This window comes from Motacilla alba, chromosome 1 (genome assembly GCF_015832195.1).
Source record: "Motacilla alba alba isolate MOTALB_02 chromosome 1, Motacilla_alba_V1.0_pri, whole genome shotgun sequence".
Lineage (NCBI taxonomy): Eukaryota > Metazoa > Chordata > Aves > Passeriformes > Motacillidae > Motacilla > Motacilla alba.
Window position 1 is genome coordinate 93,438,661 of NC_052016.1, and position 20,800 is coordinate 93,459,460.

General features: G+C 39.0%; 1 protein-coding gene across 7 annotated transcripts in view; it reads right to left on the reverse strand.

Moving 5' to 3' along the window:
- Positions 1 to 20,800, reverse strand: part of INPP4A (inositol polyphosphate-4-phosphatase type I A) — a 109,110-nt gene that overhangs the window by 86,559 nt on the left and 1,751 nt on the right. For 4 of the 7 annotated variants that reach the window (XM_038123478.1, XM_038162292.1, XM_038155383.1 and 1 more), the window contains exon 2: positions 16,185 to 16,353. The exons of the other annotated variants lie outside the window; for them this stretch is intronic. The gene's annotated coding sequence lies outside the window, so the exon portion shown is untranslated. The remainder of the gene's footprint in view (positions 1 to 16,184; positions 16,354 to 20,800) is intronic. 7 annotated transcript variants of the gene reach the window in all.

Consider the following 20,800-nt stretch of genomic DNA (forward strand, 5'->3'; position numbering starts at 1 on the left):
CAGCAAACCTACAGAGACAGTAAAAGTAGGCAAGTAATAATGATTTTAAAAAATAATAGAATCAGAATCTCCTTATTAAATTAACCATTTTCTTTTCTGGCAGGTACATAAAAATACAGATACCAAAGAGACCCACCAGTTATGACATCTTTTTCCATGTATCTGTTGGAAGAGCAGGTGATATATCAGTGCTGTGATGGGTTTCTGCTTTTCCTTTCAATGAGCTTCATTTTTTTATGTATAATCCATAAGCATGAATTAATATATTGCTGTATGTTTAGAATATTTTCACTTTCTATTAGAGTAAAATGTCTCTGGCATGGGATGGCTGGGTGACTAAGGTGAGACCAGAGATTACAGATGCTTGCATCATACAGTTTTGGGAAAAGACCAAGTCCTTGAATTTTATTTTAACATACAACCTCTTGTTTATAGTTAAAGTGCACCAATCTAAACTGGTAAGATTACTGGCATCATCTTTTTGTATTACAAAGACAATAAAACAAGTATTTTCTATCAACCTGCTCTCTCCCATTTCGACCTTCTTCTAATTCTGTACTTCAGCTCTTTGAAATTGATAGCTGCTCCTGCAGCTGCCTGATGATGGTCACAGCCCACAGGTCCTGTCACTCTGCATACCCTCCAGCTGTCCTTTCCAGCCTGGCTGGGCCACAGAACCAAGGCTTCCTTCACACACAGATTAGTTTGGTGAAAAGGACACGTCTGTTGGCATGCATTTTGCATCTGAGACAACTGAAGATACAGAAAAAGCATGCACCTGGAGATGAGGTCACGTTATCCTCATTACTTGTTTTCTAGATTACCACACAGCTTTTAACCCAAACCAGAGGAAGGCTGTTTTTCCTTCCCCCAGCTCATTTTAGATGTTTCTGGAGGCCAAGGTGTGGGACTGGATGGCTGTGTCTTGTTGTTTTGGGTTTTTTTTTCAAATGGAAGAATGAAGCAGATTGAGTCTGAGGCTCAGAGGTACAAGTTTCTAGGGCCCATCTCACTGAGCCGGTAATGATTTTATTCATTACTTGCCTGACATTTTGCAGAAAGTCTTGAGAACTGAATCTTAAGCTCTAATTAGTGCATTTAATATTGGACAAGCTTTCTCTAGGGTATTATTAAGTAATTCTGGGATGATGCTTAGTTTTGGAAGGTATCCATTTATCTCCCATCCACATCTTGTGAAGTTGACTCTAGTCAATGCAGAACACTTCAAAGAACTATTTAATAAATGACAGTCGAATTCCTAGAAAGGTGCACTCCAAACTACATTCACTTTTGCAAGTTGAGGATTTCAAAAATTCATTAAATCATTTTAGAAACAAAGAAGACAAACAAAAAAAACCCTGGCTATAAACACAAAACCACCAGTACAAGTCAGCAAGAGCCACAAAGAAAAGTAGCATGAAAATACTTCACCAATTGCTATATTCCAAAATAGCATTAATTCTCTGTAATTTCTCTTGGGAAAAACAATTCTAATAACCCTTCATGCAAGGCCTTCTGAAACAGACTACAGTATATTAACATTTGCTGATTATATGAAAGGTGAACAGAGGCAGCAAGCAGAGCAAAGAGGAAGAACTACATGATCCACACCCATAACTGTGGAAGGACTCTTAAAATACACAGGCAGTAACTCAATGTTATACCCATAGTTAAGATGGAAAAAGAAAAAGAAACATTAAAATGAAAGACAAGTAAAAGCTATCCTCACATTAAACCAGTTTCAAAAGTACAGGTGTCTTTTTTTTTTCTTTTTCTTTTTTTTTTTTTACATTGGATCTAAAATTGGGTAAGATTTAAGCAGCACCTGTTTTGGGCAGAGTTTTTAAATAATCTACCTTTTTTAGGAATTCATATAATAGACCGAAACCACACAAATACTGGCTAAACACTATTTCAAAAGAACTTGACGTTTGTCAGCTTCATATAAATAAGCTAAAAATTTATTTTTATAGACTATAATAGGTAGTCAACACAAGTCTTTTTCTTCTGCAAAAATAGAGCATATTTCTTCAACTTGCTCCCTCCCCTCAAGAGAGAAACTGAAGCAATCAGCATGAAACTGGTAGCAATCAGCACCTACATAAGAAAGTGAAAAGGAAATAATAATTTCTTACTTGCATAGAAAAGAAATCTACATGGGAAAGCAACATATTTTTGGTATCTTATTTCTGATCTTTTAGTTTGTTTGCTTTTAAGAGAAGCCTTTCCAGGTCTATTACTCCAATGTGCACACTCCTGTAATTTGGACACTAAAAAGATGAAATAGTTACAGTTAAGATTTTCATTGAAAAATGTCCCATTTAGGAAAAAAAAAAGGAAAAGAAAAAGTGGGAACCCAAAACACCTCATTAAAGAAACAAATCGATTTATTCCTCCTACAGATGCAGGCTGTTAAACAGGAATAAAGAAATATGTAAGTACAGAAGCTAAAAAGTAATGCCTTAAAATTCTGCAATGCCTTTCATCACTTCAGTAGGTTGAAAATGACTACCATTCATGTTACCCCTTATATGCAATGTGGAGGATGAATAGACTATATTAACAAGAATGTCCAGGAGAGTCAGAAAATGCACCGTATTCTCTACTTTCTCAGCAAGAACACAGGCAGAGTGCAATTCAGAGCACCTAAGCTAGGCAGGAGCTATGCCGCTAACTTAGATTTTGTCAGGAGTCACCTCTATAAAGGCAATTGCTTCCCTCTAAAACCACAGAGGGAATGAAGTCTGCTGGTGCTAATACGCCCCAATCAGGCCTACCAACAAATAAAAAATTCTGCAGAAGATCTACAGAAATGCTGCAGTAGATTAAGTTAAATAGCTATCCAGTAGAAGCAGAGCTCAAAATAGAACATAGATGAGAAGAATCTCTGATGAGATTTTGTACAAGATAATATAAGAAACCGAGGAAATGTCCAAGCAGGGGAATGAAGACATTCAGCAAGGCAAAGATCAATGTTACCATTAACAGGATACACAGCAGCCTGAGAGCAGTTCTTAGCACATGGTGATGAAAGGAGAGAAGTCAATAGCACTGTGGTGGCTCACTAATCAGCCAAACTGGTTTAGAGAGCAGGAAATGGAGAAGTGATGGCAAAAATGCACAGCCAGTCATCTTAGGGGAAAGTGTGGCAGGGCAGGAAAAACAGCACAGTTAACTCCAATGGAGAAAGATGCAAAGAGGTCAGGACAGGAGGAACTCAGGCAGAGACAGGCACACATTTCCCCAGGCAAGAGCGAGCTGACTGATTGACAGGCTGCTCAGAATGAAGAGAGATGCTTGGGAAATCTGCAACAGTAAAGGAGAAAGAGGAGACAAAAGGACCTGGGGAGAGATCATCAGGAAAGCTTCATGGAAGTCTTATTTGGCCACAAAAACAATGTTTGCTAATTCTCTGTGGAAAAAGACCCAAACTTTTTCAGGTCTGTCTCTTGTTTTGAATTTAAGCAGAAGTTAACTACATGAATTTAGGCTGTAGTTAACCATGCTCCTTGACAGCATCAAGGCCTCTTCCACTGACACAGCTCTATAGAAGCTGTAGAGAACTCCTCACCATGAAAAGGTTTCAGTCTGGAAAAAGGTCCAATTACAATTTCCAATGAACATAACACTCCCTGAAAGTTTGGGCCTGACTGTCAGGAAACCAAGTGAGACACTAAACCAATAAAGCTTTATGTAGTCAGAGGCTTCAAGAGTAACTCCCTTCCTTGTTCAAGGGGACTAACCATTTACCATGAAGCACCAACTTCTTCCATCAAAGCAGTGCTACTTCACATGAAATATTTAAGATCTGGTTAGCATATTTAATGCAATAAAGGCAATAATACTGAATAAAGGGAAAGCAATACCATGCAAGTTTTCAGTGCTTCAATCAGAAACTCTTGGCTGGGCATTAAGCAATCCTCAAAAGTTTGGCTCCTGAAGCTGCAATATGGAGTTATGCAAGTCCCCCAGGATTTCTGAGCATGCTGGAGCACAGTTACATAAACCACATGACAGGCTGAGCTTGGATGCTGTTTTGGACCACCCATCCCTGAAACTCCTGGCCTTTTGGCTCATGACAGAAATACTTCTTTAATGTCAGCACAGCTTTTTCCAAGTGCTGCCTTGCAGATTGGCACTAGTGCCATTTTTCAGAATTGTGTTGTAGCAACAAAAAGGCCAACAAGAAGAAAAATGTCAGTAACTCCAGAAGAACTGCTGTGTAGAGCCTCCACATGATCTTCTACTGCATGGGCTTCAGGCCTGGAAAGGTACTGTGGCAGGTGAGGCCTCTAATACTGCAGAAGCCACAGAGAAGAAGGAAAAAAGTGGTACTGCAAGTTTAACCTTTCTATGATACTCTGTTATCAACACCCTGAAACCTATAACAAAGCCATCTGTAGCAATTACCTTTTATTGTCCTCCTTAAGTCCACACACTAGTTTTTGTACTTTGAGCAGCTAGTTAGTACAGGGTCTTCTTGAAGAGCTGGATGTCAAATACAGGAAGAAAGGATAACTAACAGGATTGCTTTTTACCTCTTGGAGGTTGTGGAAGATGCTCATCTTTTTTCCTCCAAAATCTGCTACTCATCAGTTTTCTCTAAGTACAAAGAAGGCTGAAGGAAGGCGTGAATAGGCAGTATTATGGTATTCCAGTCTCAGCCTAGTTTCTAAAAACATTAACAGCTGAACTACAGGACAAACCTGGCTTAAATGCAGCACAGTGGAGAATAACAGCACCAGCAGAATGAAAGACTGTCTTTAGCTCACATAACACTCAACATACCTCAATTTGTGTACCAAAGCAGACCAACCCTAGGTTTTCAAAATAGCATAAAATTAATCCCAGTAAGACATGTGAGACAGCATCCTTAGTATTCAATTTGGAAAAGCAACTAAGTGCAGCTGGTGCAGAGCAGCATGTCTTCAAGCTAATCTCTAAACTGTTATCAAGTCCCAGAGTGCTCCTACTATCATCTGCAAGCATAAAAATTAGACAATTCAGGAAATTACTGTTAGTTCTTTTTCTCTTTCCTCAGTCTTTCAAGCCTGAGAGCTAACAACTCTAATAAGAAAGAGAAAGAAAAAGAAAAAAAACCCAACAAAATCATTTTTCATATAAGTAATTCAGCTAGTAGGTCTTATTTTAGACAGAGATCACCCAGTTAAAGATCAAAAAAATTTTCCATCTTCTAGGTATTTTTTATCCCATTGCCTGTTTGAACAAACACAATATACAATATGCACTATGCAATTGCCATGGGTGCTAAAGGATGAGACTTGTACATTTGGGGCTAATTAAAGGTAATGTCAACACTTATGCACCCATGCACCATAATCAAGCACTTACCTTTCTTTGCAGGTGAAAACACAAAATTAGTCAGCTAGTTTTTGTAGTAATTTTGCTCTATTTCCTCAAGTCTATCTGCTTTATCACCCTTTGAATTATTAAAACAGTGCTGCCACAAATGCATTCAAAGTGAATTAGCTGCTTGAAAAATATCCCTATAGACAGGTGTAATTTTTAAAGTTCAAGTAGGAACAGTTTTCTCCTGGCATTCTTTTAGGCAACATTTGTAACTCTTGCAACTGTTGTATCTAAACAACATAAAAGAAGTAACTCTTGTATTTATAAGAAATCCTTTAATATATTTCTAAAAAATGTCACTTAGAACATGAAGCTACATAAATAATAAAACTTGAGTCTCTTTAGGATAAGTTCAGCAAATACTTTAAGAGGACAGTACAGAGGCACAGGCCTACCCATCTTACTGCACATACTCATCCACATCTGGCTCAATGCTGCATGGAGAGACTGAAGAGCAAACCAAGGAAAGGCATGTTTTTCAAAGAAAATTAAGGCAAAAAACCACCTTAGGATGAAAATACTGCAAGAAGCATAAGGTAGACAAGATACACCCTCTGTTATTATGTTGCCCCAAGGCTGGGGCAGAGTCAGAAGTTTTAAAGCACCTATGAATGTACATAGTGCATCAGGAATTATAAATTCTGTGATATTCAATGTTTTCCTCAAATTTGCAATTGCTAACATTGCAAGACTAGGCAAAAGTCTCAGATCTGACTCTTAAAATTAAGTAACCATCACTGCAAATCTCTACTCTTTTGTGTTTTAGCAGAGGAAACTTTGAAGACCTGAACCAACAAAGTTCAAGTGCAACAACACTATTCCAAGGACTTCCACCTCAGGGTTATTTGAAACCTCATCAATGTTTACAACTAGCTTGAATAATGAGTTTTGACCACTGGCAAGGTAGCTGCACCCAATTGCAGTTGCTTGGACTGGAGTACTGCAGAAATATTTAGACCAGGTTCAAGCAGCAAAAAGAAGGATGCATGTCACCACAAAAGACAAAAAAGAGTAAGCTGGTTCCCTCCAGATGGACAGTACATTTCTCTCAAAAGAACAGCACCAATGTGAGACTTTCCTCTAAAAAGACAAAGGCATCTTCTGTCCATTGCTACATTACAGGGTACTCTCTACTCAATTATGCCTGCCCTACGCCTCTGTAGCCATACATCCACAAACAAAGCAGCAAAGCCACTTCCCCTTCTCCCTCTAGTAACTCCTTTCAATTTATATGTTAAAAATGCTCAAGGACAAAGTAGTTTTGCCTATGGTTATAGGTAATTTCTTTAACAGAAGTTCTTTAAAACACCAGCTCCAGTCAGATAACTAACTTCCTGTTCTGCAAGTAACTTCACCGGTGCCAGTGCAACTTACTCAGCACAAGAAAGACACCAAGGCTCGACTTCAAGCTGTTTTCAATATGTAGGACTGGGTGACAAACAGGAAGAAGTCAGTTTCCCAAGGCGTGAGTTTTGTGCCTCTGAGCACAGGAAGAGCAGAAAGCCAACACGTTATCAGGCATGAGTGTCTCAGATGTCTTGTGCAAACCTGTCCCCTTTAGAACTAAAACTGCTGGTAAGCACTGATCAAAAACTATATGTAATTCTCAATGGCTTCACTTGGTGTAAGGCTGAAGCAATCCGTCTGGCAGTGAATAAAAAAAAAAAATAAATCAGAGAATCTTTGAGGATATAAGCACATTCAAAGGAGAGATCAGCGAAACCTAACACATCTGTGGTCCACATTTCTGGGGGTTTTTCATAGGTATAAGCAGAAATGACAGCAAAACATCTACTCTAAAATGTAAACTACTTGAGAAACCGTTCTTAGCAACTGTTTCCTTGTTTCACACTTAATACAGAAAATCACTTTAAGTATTCTAGTGATATAATTAAAAGCTCTAAGAAAACAAAAGTATTAGACTTTGCAGAGACCTCAGGTTCCTCTGACTAAATCTGTTGCCTTCAAATTGCAATCCCCACGTCCCAGATGAAATCTGTTGGTGCTTTAGACCTCATCTTGCCTCTGGCTCACAACTGTTATCCCCATAACCCTTCAGCAGAATGAACTAATTGATCATATAATTTTTCACCTCTTTGCTACAAGACATTCTAACATGCCTACCTGTAGAGGCCCCAGCAAGTCAGTTCAACCTAGACTGTTGTTAGTTACACCAGTAACACCCACAGAATAAACAATGTGAGCCAGCCCTTCACTCCCATCTCACTTCCAACAGCAGGCTCATGTCTCTCAGCGTGCAGACAACTGGGCTGAAGCCCAGACAAATATAAGTGCACTTACAAAAGCCTTGACAAAAACACTAGTGCTGATGCAAACAAGCACATCCTGTTTCAGCTCATTTCCAAAAGTTTTCCTAGAAAACTCTTAACTTTGCTTAAAGTATGTTTAATTACATTAATTAGTCATTTTTCAGTTCCAAAGGTTTGCAAAGTAGAAAGGAGACAACAGTTAAAGCTGTGCTGTTCTGTTCCTCAAAGAAGCAACAGGCAGCCACCTGAACCCACACCTGTAAGAGCTAAACTTTTCACGTTTTGTTGATGAACCAGAACATGACACTGTTCATTTAACAGTAATTACTTTTTTTCATATAAAACTAGTAGATACTATTACAGCTATTAGTTCTAGTAGTATTGCTGTTTCCTGTATATTGCTTACTACCTCTCCTCATGTCAGCTTGTTCTATTTCTCCTGCTACAAAAATGTACAGATGTTTTTTTCTTTCTATGATTCTATGATCTATCTCCAGTCTGCATGACTTCCACAGAAATAAAGGTTTGATCCAACACCCACTGATGTCAGAGGAAGAGACAAGTCAGATCATGAAGACAGAAAAATAGCCAGAATGTAAAAGGTCTGTTCTGACCAATTTGGTGTCTGGCTTTCACAGTTTTTAATGACACCAAGTGCCAAGAACAAAGACTTCCTCAGCTGGAGTCCTGGCAGGTATCATAAGCAAAGATGATGGGTTTTGTGTAGTCTTCTACACAAAGCGTAGAAGAAAAAAACTCTCAGAGTACTTATCATGATGAACTCCATTTGCACACTAAAATCTATTTATTCTCCTACAACAGAACAGAACTTGAAATTTTTTTAAGGGGAAAAAACCCCCAAACCTCAGAAAAATACTACATCTTTGCATCCTATCCTCCGTTACCTACAAAAGTTTCTGTTGACCATAGTTAGCTGAATACACACCCTGTACAGCTAAATTTAAGAGTTCCTGTGTATATGGAACTGACATGCATATGTAAGTTTGCATATTTGCAGATATTTCTCACCTACAGATATGTAGACAAACACCTTTTTCTGAGCAGAAAACCATCTACAGGTGTCTCACTTATCTCTGTGTGCCCATAGCCAAAAAACCCAACAACTGTATGTTCAAATAATTTTATCTTTAAAATCTGTCATTAGGTCAAATTGAAGGAGGAAAGTGGCCAATACGTCAAAAAAGAAAAAAAAAAAAACCCATAATATTTTCATTGGCCTTTTCATTGTTTTTGGAGAGTTCCTGAATAACACACTATGTAAGAGACAGCTACCAATTGTATTCTATTTCTCTGAAATCAAAAGCCAATTTCAAGGGTAGCAACACCTCTGTCCAGTATAATAATCTACCATCATGAGTGGTTTCCATTTTTAGACTGTGTTTTCCTTGAGCAATAAGTAAGCACTGATTTTAATTTCTCAAGCATTGAGAAAATTCTTCATCTCAAAGCCTACATTCACCCTGCCTGGGAAAGAACACATACTTTTTTTCCAAAGCAACATCATTATTGATTGCACTGTAACAACCAGCAATTGTGTTACACTTCACATCTCTCTGGGTTCTGTCCACCCATGGCCCCTCACCCCTTCTACCAGTGATTCCTTGGACAAAACCAGCCACAACAAAGGAAAAAAAAGCCTGCAGATTCTAAACCAGGTGGTGACTTGTACCAAAACATAAACAAAACCACTCCAAAACCCGAAGAGCTATTTGTGAAGTTTCTGCTTAAACTGTTTCTTGGGATATTCTAAAAGGACTGGAACTTGCAGCAGTCAACAGCCACATTTAGCCTTCTATGTCACCCTCCAGTGAGTCGTATTGCATTTTTCCCCCACGATGCAAGTAGCCATAAATAGATGTGGGAATCCAAAAATATGAAATTAGTTTCATGGGATTTGTTTTCTTTACTTAAAAAGGGATGCTGGTTGAAAGAAAAAATCACATCATACAGGGCAATACATTTAATAACATTTAGAATTCTCTAGGGAAAAGAAAGATCTGAGCAAATTCACCATCTGAAACAAAACCCAGAGTTTTACAGCACACCAAAATTAAAACACACAGAAGTACCGAACTTTCCTGAAGTCAAAACACAGGATGTATGTTTACTTTATGCAGCAGCAATCATTGTACACAACAGACATTACTGTCAAGTCTGAGTAGTAGATATCATAGCATGGCAGTCCAGACCCCAGCTACAAAGTACTATGGGGAACAAAATACATGAGAAGTTTCTTCTCCTACATGTCCAAAAACATAAAAATGGCTCTACCTAAGCTATACCACAGCAGTTTCCTTGTTGCCCTGCCCTGGCCATTTTGTGTTGGTAAAAGCTATCTTTTGCAATCACATCTAGACAGCCACTGCTAATGACTCACAGAAGCACATTAGTAAAGTGGGATTTATGCCATCTTTTTTTTTCAGTCAAGACTAATTAAAGTGACTTGGCAATACTGCAAACATAATTCAGCATCTCTGGCACTGTTTAGAAAACTGTGATCACAGCTTCACATGTATTAAGACAGGTGGTCATCTGCAAAATTTCATGCTGATGCATCCAAAGAACAGATATCCAGCCAGCCATTTGAACTATGGGTAAAAAGGATGGGTGGAAAAAGAAGATAAGATCCAAGAGGGCATGATTAAGCAAATACCCTGTTTCTGAGAGGATAAAATTCCAGCATTAAAAATAGACACTGCATAATGCCATCTCGAGTGTTGCCTTTTACATTAACAACAAATTAAAAACTAAGACTTCTACAAAAATATATAAGACAACTGATTTTGATACAAAACACCTTCTTACAATAATTATTGAAATATGTTATCAAACTGCAACAATGTTTCTCCCCCACTCCTCCTCTCTCCTTTTAACTTTGCCTGAAATCAGTTCTCCAATGACAGCAGCAAATCCACTTTGCTTCAGGCATTCTTCTGGCACCAAGAAATGGAAGCAGGGTATCAAGTTAATTAGGAGCATGATATTAAAAGCTGTGTTATCAGCAAAGTCAAGGTGCAGACAGCAGCAGATTTTCTGTGACTCTTTATAAGAGAACTTGTCTCCACTTCCATCTGAAAATCAACATCCAGTGCTCTGAATATGGAAATTCAGTTTAAGCCTGGAGGTCAAACAGCAAGAGATTTCAGATTCAAGCAGTTATAAGACAGAAGTTCCAGCTCCAACAGGTGGACTACTGCTGCTACGTGGGACTATGCCTTCATTTGTAAGATTTTCACACAGTTGTTAGCAAATCCTTTCCAGAGGAACAATAGGCCAGTCAGCCTGACAGTGCAAACAAATGACAGTATCTTATTTCCAAAGCCTTCCAATGCGTTGCATGTCCATCTCATCAGCCACCATCATGTTTTCTAGTAAAAATCATCTTCATGGGGACATCACAGAGCTCCCACTCCAGCTTAATGCCCCTCCTGTTTAGAAAGGAGACAGCCTCCCTACTACTCATCTTACCACATTTACTCATTATGTCTGTCATTTCAAGGATTTCCATACTGATCATTACTGCCAGGAACACTCCTCTTGAGCCTAAACTCTGCCTTCATTTCCACCCCTGCTAGCACCCAATGCTGAGTGTTGCGGAGGAATTCAGTATCTGATAAATGCAATGTCATACACACTCATCAGTACCAAAATATCACTTTCAAGCGTGAATGCGGCAGGAGGTCTCTGGGAAGGGACTTTTTTTAGCATTTCAACCACACAGACACAGAGTAACAGGTCTAAACAGCATATGGTAGAGTTTCTTTGTGTAAAAATCAGACAGAAAAGAGCAGAATATGCTGGAAAGGTAACATGGAAAATGGCTTTAACTGGGCTGCCAGAAAAAGACAAGAGTTATCAGCTGTGCTGGTAAATGTAAGCATATTCTATATACACATAGAGGTGTAGTTGCTTTTTCTCCCAGAAAACTTCACTAAATCTTATTGAAGAATATTCAAATGAATTCCCAAAAACATGTAAAACAACCCAACAAAACTATGCAACGTAGAAAGGAAACAGGTAGCTTTATCTTCCTTTTCAAACTTCCTTTCAACATATCCACCCATTACCTTACTCACAGTGCCTGGTCTCAGCCATGTTCAATACATCTTTTAGGAGAAAACCAGGTCTACATCCAGATTATTTCTAGCCACACACAACACAACAGGAGAGCACAAATATATCCTGCACTGTTTTATCATTCTGCTCTCATCAGCAAACAATAATCTCAGATGAATGCAAGACTCTATTAGAAAGTACCTCCACTAAACAAGGCAAAAAAAAAAAAAAAAAAAAAGCTTTTCTTTAAATTACCCACCTGCACAATGCATTTAAAGACTGTTAACCAAACCCTTCCTACACATACACTGATTCACCTTGTGAAAGGGTACAACAGCTGTTCAAAAGCAAACAGGGAAGCAGGTGATGGGATGGGGAAGGGGATTGACTTCCATTTGCCCTCTTGGGAAGGTTTAGTCTTTGGGAAGGTCAGCAAGTGGCTCTTCAGAGACAGAGGCTGACTAGAATCATCTCTCATGCTGCCCAGTCTCCAGGAGGATAGAATTGTTTATTTCCTGTGGGATGTTACTCAACTTTGGTTCAGTAGGAAACAAAAAAAACCCCTTTATATCCCATATGCCGTGGTACTCAAGAGCTACCTGATGGGAAGGATTACAAGCCATCATTTTAGTAATGTATCAAACTTCCATCTTCAACACAAACTTCCAGCCATAAGTGTTTCACCGTGACAAACAGCCTAACAAAGCACCCTGTCAGAAGTAAAAAGCTGCTCATTTAGACCAAAAGAAATTGGTATGTACCTTGCACATACCAATTGAATGGAAACAGAAAAGATGAGATCCAGAATGCAGAGTTACTGACAATATAACAAACCATTTCCTTGATGTCAATGTTTTGTTGAAGACATAGTCAACTATCAACCATAGTTTTATTTTTAAGTCATCTTTCTTCCTCTCTGGAAATTAATTACATTTGCATACTTCCTTCTACCCACAGGGTAGCCATTGAAGAAGTTTTCATATTAGCAATCATCATCACTAAAATCAAAGTAGCTGAGAATATTTTTGGATAACCATGTAAACTGAAATATTATTTTTATATGCATCAGCTAAAATTAATGGTTTTCTTTGATTTAGGTATCTATAGTAGTCAGCATGGGAACCTCATGCTTCACTTCTAAGTTTTCTTTCTTCCTTTTATGCTTTAGCGTGCTTTAGCATTTGAAAGTAGAGCAAATTCTTATCACTTAAAAATTCAACACAGCCTCTGTACTGGACCTTCTAATTTGCACAGTACCTTGAAGGTACGCTTTTAAAGCATTATTTCAGTATTTTTAAAATGTATTGTACAGAGAGCTGCTTCTCCTTTCATTTTCTTTCTGAGAAATGCAATTCTCCCAACTTCTAAACTTTTGCGTACTTTCACTTTCTGCCTGCTAATTCTGTTAATTCCTAGTACCAAAATTCTCTCAGAATTCATAGTTCCCCTTCCTTTATTTTTCTTTTTTTACTCTTTTTTACAGGGTTGTTTTGGTGATTTTTTTGCTTTTTCAAGTCTTCCTTCTTGCAGCCCTTTATGTTCTCCTGATCTTCAATCACAATTCTAGAGTGTCTTCTATTATCTCCTTCCCAGCAATATCCTCAAAATGACAGATAAATTATATTTTCCCTATATTATCCATAAACTAACATCAAGGTCTTTTAAAGTCTGTGAGCCTAGAACTCATATATAATCCTGCCAAACTTTCACAGGCAGACCACACCTCTCAACTTGTGCTCTGCAAGTACCCTTTCTGTTCAGGCATATATCTCTTGCCACCTTCACAGCTTCCCTGTTTCAACTGATCCAAATTCTAGTCTAATACCAACGTGGAATCATAGCTGCAGCAATTATGAAAAAGGGGTCATTGAAAAAAAAAATCCCCTTTTTCTTCTACTTATAGAAGTAACACTTTGCTACTTATAGAAGTAACACTTATATTTGTTTGGTTTTTTTTATTCCCAAGCTCTTGCAACATTTTAGGTAAACTGAAGCTCTCCTCCTTCCAGAGCCACATAACATTACCCTCCCTAGAGGAATGTATCAAGGGCTCTCTAACCAGAATGCTAAACAACAAACAAACAAACAAAAAAGGGCAAGAAAATAGATGGATTTTTAGCACATCTTGGTTCCTCCAATCCTCAGATCTCACTGTTTAAATTATACCAGCTGTCCACAAGCTCTAATTTATAAATCTCAGCAGCAGGTCTCATGAGATGGAAAGTATCAGAGCAAGGGGAGCACAGCACTGCCACAACGCTGCTCCCTCCACACCATTTTCCTTGGCATCACCCATGTGCTGGGAACCTAAGCCTCGGCAAAAGGCTACATTTACTGCTCCATTTAGGGTTAGGTTTACCCTTAGGGTTATGGTTGAGAAAACCACAAAGCCTACAGCTCCAGGAACAGTGGAATTACAAATGACATGCCAAGTGGAGCTCTCCATTAAAAATAGTAAAATAGCATGCTGTATGTCGCCTGAAATTCTGCTATTCCTGAAACTCTCCTTGACTGACTGTATTTTGCTGTGTTTTCTTTTTATAGAGTATAAAATCTACTGGTCATAAAAGATTGCTTGCTTCCAGCTTGAAAGCCTCTTGGGAACACAGAACTGTAACCTGCCATTCATACATTAAGTACACAATATTTCAAAACACCATGACACAGCAATAACAAAGTGAGAACTTGAGATAGAATTAACAAGGCTTTTTTTCCCATATCTATCTCTAGATCAAGTGAAGCTGTTAATCTATAGCTCATGCTGGATGTCTGGGTCTCTAGCACTGCTACCACAGCCACTAGTATTTCTAGCAAAAATACAGCTTTTACTGATACTTCTTGGAAAGGGTAATTTCACTGAAATATAGACTGGGTCAAACTAACAGGAACATGTATTCTTGGGTAATCTGTTCTTGCCAAAAGAAACATATTGCAGAAAAGATTCAATCAAGCATATGTAGTTTTTCCAAGTCTTACAAACTTTGTAATATGAAGTCCGTCTATTACTAGAAATAAAATACTCTAAGTAATGCTGACAACTTAGATGGCAGCATTTAGGGTTATTGCTCAACAAATGTTTCCTCACAGTTGTTTGAGAAAAGGTACATTGGTTGGGAAGAGAAAGGGTTTTGCTAGACATCAAAGCAAAGGTGCACTTCAACATTTCCACTATTCTTACCTAAAGGGGAAGAGAAGGAAAGTCTCTGGTTACAGTGAAAGCAGTTCCTCCTTAACACAAGATTTCCACTATTTTTCTAATGGCCAAGTCACTTAAATGCCATCACTAGTCCCACACTATTTTAAAAACCTCTTATATGCAACTGCATGTCAAACATTACACTGCCATGCCACTCAACAACAGCTGAGATACACAGGCTCTCGTGAAGTGAATGAACAGTTTGTAAAACACTTTCTAATTGTTCAGCACAAGAGGAGCAACCAGAAGGTGGGACCAGTAGCATCTGTGCCTGTAACTACGCCTGCTCAACACCACTTCTTAAAAGACTATTCTTTTCACTTGCTGACATTTTTCCAAAGTGTGTGCCCAGAACTTTTTCATGCTGAGAGTTTGTCTCAGACTGGTTTTTAAAGAAAAATCATCAGTTTCACCTCAAACAGTTCAGTTGCTACCAAGAGTAAGGTCTAAAGAAAAAACATTTTGCATAATATGAAAAGAAACCAAAAACAACCAACTGTAAATCTTTCCTTTCTATTGTAATCCTTTAAAAAGTCACAGTAAACACAGATCCAATAGAGGCTAATTCACAACTAAAATCTCCAAAGATTCCAAAAGAATGAGCACTCTTGATTTCCACAGGTGTCACAGCTGCACATGCACTGCCTCACAGGCACCCCAAGAGGTTCAGAGGACAGTTCCTTATTATAAATCATTCAACAGTTTGGCTAAATATTGAACTTGACCAACAGAACCTGTACAACAAGCCTTCAGGGATAAGAAAGAAATATCAAATTCAAAAACACAGGTAAAAATGGCCAAACCAAAGGAGCAGAAAAAGTAACTGAAGAGCAATACTGACAAGTTGTCAGAAAACCAGGACTGATGTTTGGAGCCAGAAAAAAGGTCAGAAACAACTTGGCTGAGAGGAATCTTTGCAGTAAAGAGCTGGGAAATTGCCAAAAATGGGCAGACCAAAGAGATGGGACAAGTAGCATAAGGAGGAAAACCAAAGGGAGCAGTCTAAACTAGGGTAAGGAGGCTGCAAACCATCTCTGGGAATGGGAGAGATACTGGACACAGATTTCAAGGGAGAACCAGACAGCTTCTGCAGAAAGAATAAAGTACCAACTAGCCTGGGTGTCCAACTCAAGACAGCCATGATTAAACACTGGAAGTATACAGCCTTTTACATAATATATGCAGTAATAGATGGGAGGGCTTAGATGTTCTATGAAACTGAAGCCAGATCTTAAATCGGGCACACAAAATCTGAGAAATATTGTACTGACCAATGGCAAGAAGAAAATTTTCAGACTTGCCTTGCACCACACAGAAACTCTGAGGAGTGGTAGGGTTGTGTCACAGGCCTCTGGAAGGATGCAGCTCTCAATTAAAAAAACAATTTTGTCCTCCTCTTCCTTTAATCTCCTGCTTTGATGGCTGTAGAACTTCCAATTTCTGCAACAAATAAAGCTGTTACACTCACTGATAGTCACTGAACAGTTCATCCCCAGATTAGGCCCCCCCGTGCACTAAATACAAGAGAAAAGTAGATCATCTAACTAAAGATTTAGCATAATTGGAATCCACAAGGCTGAACTGTGGCTACATAGATTGCTCTTTTAAGACAGCTCTTTTGACACCAGTGTGGGTCATTTGCAGTTTAAAATGCTGTATTCATGCCCCTGAACTGTCACGTTTATATGGAGCAGCATTGCTTCCCATTTGGCAGGGAACCAGTTCCAAACACCTCTCCCAGTCTCAGAAATAATGATGGGTGGTCCACCCACACTTTGGGAGTAGAAGTTATGATCACTGCAAAACCTCGAGGACTATGTTCATCCATGTTCATAGAAATATGTGACTGGACAACAAAGCAAGTTCGTGAGCCCACAGGGAGTTAGGTGTCACAGGCCAAAAGCTTCCAGCTTCTAGTTGTGACACCATCTTTTAAACATACATATCTATATAAATATATATAAGGCATTTCTACTGAAATTATCATCTACTGGTATCATATTAATTGTTGCTGTAACTGTCTGTGTGATACCATACAATTTTGAACTTTAAAAAGTTACCCATAAAACCTGGAAGGGATAAGATAGCCATGAGATAATTCTCTTGTCAGATGATGTCCATTCTCAAAAATGGAAATGCTGAGAAATGCTCTACAGACTTCCGGACTTGGACAGGAAGACTTATCCCAGATTTTACATTTTATGTGTAACATCTTCTACAAGACAACATGTGAGAACTTTTTGAAAAAGAAATTATGCAATGCACAGTAAGTTTTAAAATTTACAGAACTGTTATCAGAATTAACAGTGCCCTAGCCCTTAGCACTTTCTGGTAAAAAATATAACAGAAAAATGGCACTAAGAGCTCGGCAAGCAGCTCTGGTGACTGAAGATATTACCACACTGCTTTTCAAGTTTACAGCCTCCCAAGCAAAGTCAATGGACCAGATCTAGTGAACACTCTTCAGAAATGTCAAGCCAACAGTTTAAATTAAGCCACTGAACTTTGCACTAAAGCTGCTGAAGCGTAGGGACACATTTCGTTCCACCTGCCCTGCTGTGGGAGGCAGTAGTTTCCAGCCTAATGAATGTAAAAAGTAGCTACATGATTGAAAGAATTGTTACTGGCAAGAAAAAATGTAGGTGGGTAAGGGGGAAAACTAAAAAAATTAAATCTTTAGACATTTTTAGAAATCAATACCTACTCTATTCAGCACAACACAAACACCACCCCCACTCCCCAAGTTGGTTTTTGAAAAAGCACTGTCAAAAAGCAGAGGCTCAGCAAACTATGAAAAATTATTATCTTAACACTGGTCATCACAGAGAAAATGTAGAGAAAGAGCTGCAAAAAAGACAGAAGAGACCCCAAGCAGGCCAAGTATTTTTAAAATACCTGATACAAAGCCATTTCTTTCTGAAGTCATATTATAACTCTAAAAGACTGGACAATCATTTGAAAATTCTTAAGTCTGAATCCAAGTTTCAGACTGCCAAGGGTTAAGACTTGAAGCAAACACAAACAGGAATTATAGAAAGATCCAATGCCTAACCTCAGCAGTAAACCAAGCACTGCATTTCAACACAATAGATTTAACAACAGAGAATGAGTGGAAGAACAAATTCTCATCAAATCTCTGTGTCTCCACTCCTAGCTGTAATTTCCACCTTACAGACTTGTTCTACTCATGGCAAGGAGAAAATCCAGGTATCAAATTCTTTCTAATCGCATTTCATTTTGCTGGAAGTTAGAGAAAACTCAGTGATACAACAGGGTAGAGCCAGGTAAAACAGTTTTTCAAGCACAGAGTTAATCTGGGCTTCTTAGGCCTTGCATAAAAGGTGGGAACTGAGCATGTGCAGAGGCATTCACAGGAACTGGTTACAGCTGCAGGATTCTGCACAGTTTGCAACTTTGCTGTAAGGTTACCTTAAGTATAAACTGCCCCAAGGAATTGAAGTGTGCTGTTTCCAAAGATTTGTAGCATCTGGACATACATGCTTCCTATAATTAGTCATACATGTTCTTCTAAAAGTTTAGATGCATGGTAACACATATTATTTTGTTAAGGAAGATTAAAATACCCGTGCTTGTGAGAGCTGATGACCCCCACAGCTCTGAAACATCTTACCTAGCAGTGGGAGTTAGCAGCACACAAACCTAGTAGCAGGCCTCTCTCTGCAGGTTCTCAGAGTGACATAGACCCACTTGTTCCCATATGCTCAGATTCAGGATGCATTTGCCAGGGAAGTTCAGCTATAAAGCCCAGCCCCTGCTTTTGCATCCATCCCAACATCACCCCAGCTAAAACTACAGGTTTGGAATACTTCCAGATTTTTTTCAGAAATTACAGCTCCAAGGTGCTCCACTGGAAAATGCAACAAAACCTTGATCAGAAACATACTGGATTAATTTTTCCTATCACTATCTGTCCTCCTTCCTGTACTGTCTTATCCTCTACCCTAATTTCCCTTCAAATCCCTCCTCTATATCCCCACTCCTTTTCTCCTATGCTATTCCCTTTCACCTCACTTGGTTACCTCCTTCACAAGGAGGTAATCTGCTCTGTCTGCAGCAAACTGGAAGAACACAGCTGTATTTAGAGAGAAGCAACTCACACATAACAGATTTCTCTGTCAGCACACCACAGCAGCAGATGATCAAATAAGATGCAGGCATTTGTGAGATATACAAGAACATTGAAGGGCACAAGTGGGCCAGGTCTAAATGTAACAGCTCAAGAATGTCTATGTTTTTTTGAAAGTATCCTGCTGACTTCATACAAGGTCTTAACAGTATCTCACTGCTGTACATAATGAGTACTTTTAGTGAATACTGACGCACGTTTACAAACCTCTGTTGCAGAGAAATCCTTGGTCACGTTCTACAAGCTGGACAGAAAGTTTCCCTCACCTAAGGTCAAGATATCAACTTGCCTGGAAATTCAGGGAAAAACTACATTAGTCTGTTATATATCATCAAGATGGTTTTAGCTAAGTTAGGATGTACCTTGGTACTTCAATTTCCCAGTTCACTCTTTATTGCATATTTGGCAAAATCATCATAAATTCAAGAATTCCACACTCAGTGGAAGTCCAGAAACAGCCCTCTTGCTGAGTGAATATACTTTACTAAAGCTTCAAATGCTGTTCTCAGGAAGTGCTAACACATTTCTGTAGTACTGGCACCTGTCTTTTCTCTGTGAGAGACCAAAGTAGCTGGATTGATGTGCTGACAGAAGCACAATGTCCACCTGTGTTGGCTCATGCAACATCATTAACCTGTTTACGGTACAGGGAAAGGAGAGCAGTAATTGCCAGGAAAGCCTGGAGTGTTTGCCTTATCTCCTGGATACCTCCCTTACTGTGTACGACACAAACCACAAAGACTATGACCCTACCACTCCCGTGCAGTCAAGACACGCACCCTCCTCTCACTCACGTCCTGAATTTACAATGTTCCTGTCATTTTCTGTACTTCAATTGATTTGCTCCTCATTGTCAACCGGCTTTGTCTTGATTGTGGCATGGTTTTGCCTCACATGCCACCAGCCTCTGGTGACACTTTCCACAGCAAGCAAAGCACTACAAAGAACAGAACACGGGAAGCAAAGGAAGGGAGGCAGCAGCAGCAGGAGGTGCCTGCGAAGCAGAAAAGGGAAATGCCTCCTTCTATCTGAGAGCCAGAAGAATCAACTTCGTCTGTACAAAAGAGCTTATTGTATTAGATAAAGCAGCAATAGGTGTGATTTAAATACTTTTGAGGCTATGCCTATCTGCCTGACAGATGTGCATGAAGTAGATACACCCTAAAGCTTTCTTCTTCCAAGGTCAACAACATTTTCCAGCAATGTTTCTGCAAAGGATGTCTGTTTGAGATTTAGGTAGATAATCCAACAATGGAGAGGAAATTCAGTTTATCAGACAAGAAACAGGAAGGGAAGTGGCAAGCAGAAGCAAAGAACGTGTAAGACAGAGCTCTGAGCTGTGCTGCCTGTATTATTTGATCTCACATCTCTCTTCAAATACAACAGGTAGAGGTTTCAAACTTCATGTCCAAACAAGGCAATCGCTCTTCCTATCCAGTCAAGAAGTGGGGGTTTTTCCAACGGAGATATCTACAAAGAGGGTCCTAAAGGTGTTATATTCTAACAGCACATCTTACACACCAGCAATTGGGCAATCAAAATTCGCTGTACCAGAGCACAGCCCAGAAGCCTGAATTAAATCCTAACAAGGAAACAAGAACTGAAAGGGGACCCTTGGCCTTCTCATTTTCCTTCCTAATTCTAGTAAAATAATACATAGACTAAGGAACCAGAACATATAGCAAACAAAGCAGTCATTTCTCCTAGCAGTCAGTTCACAAGGAGAACCTCCATTTAATT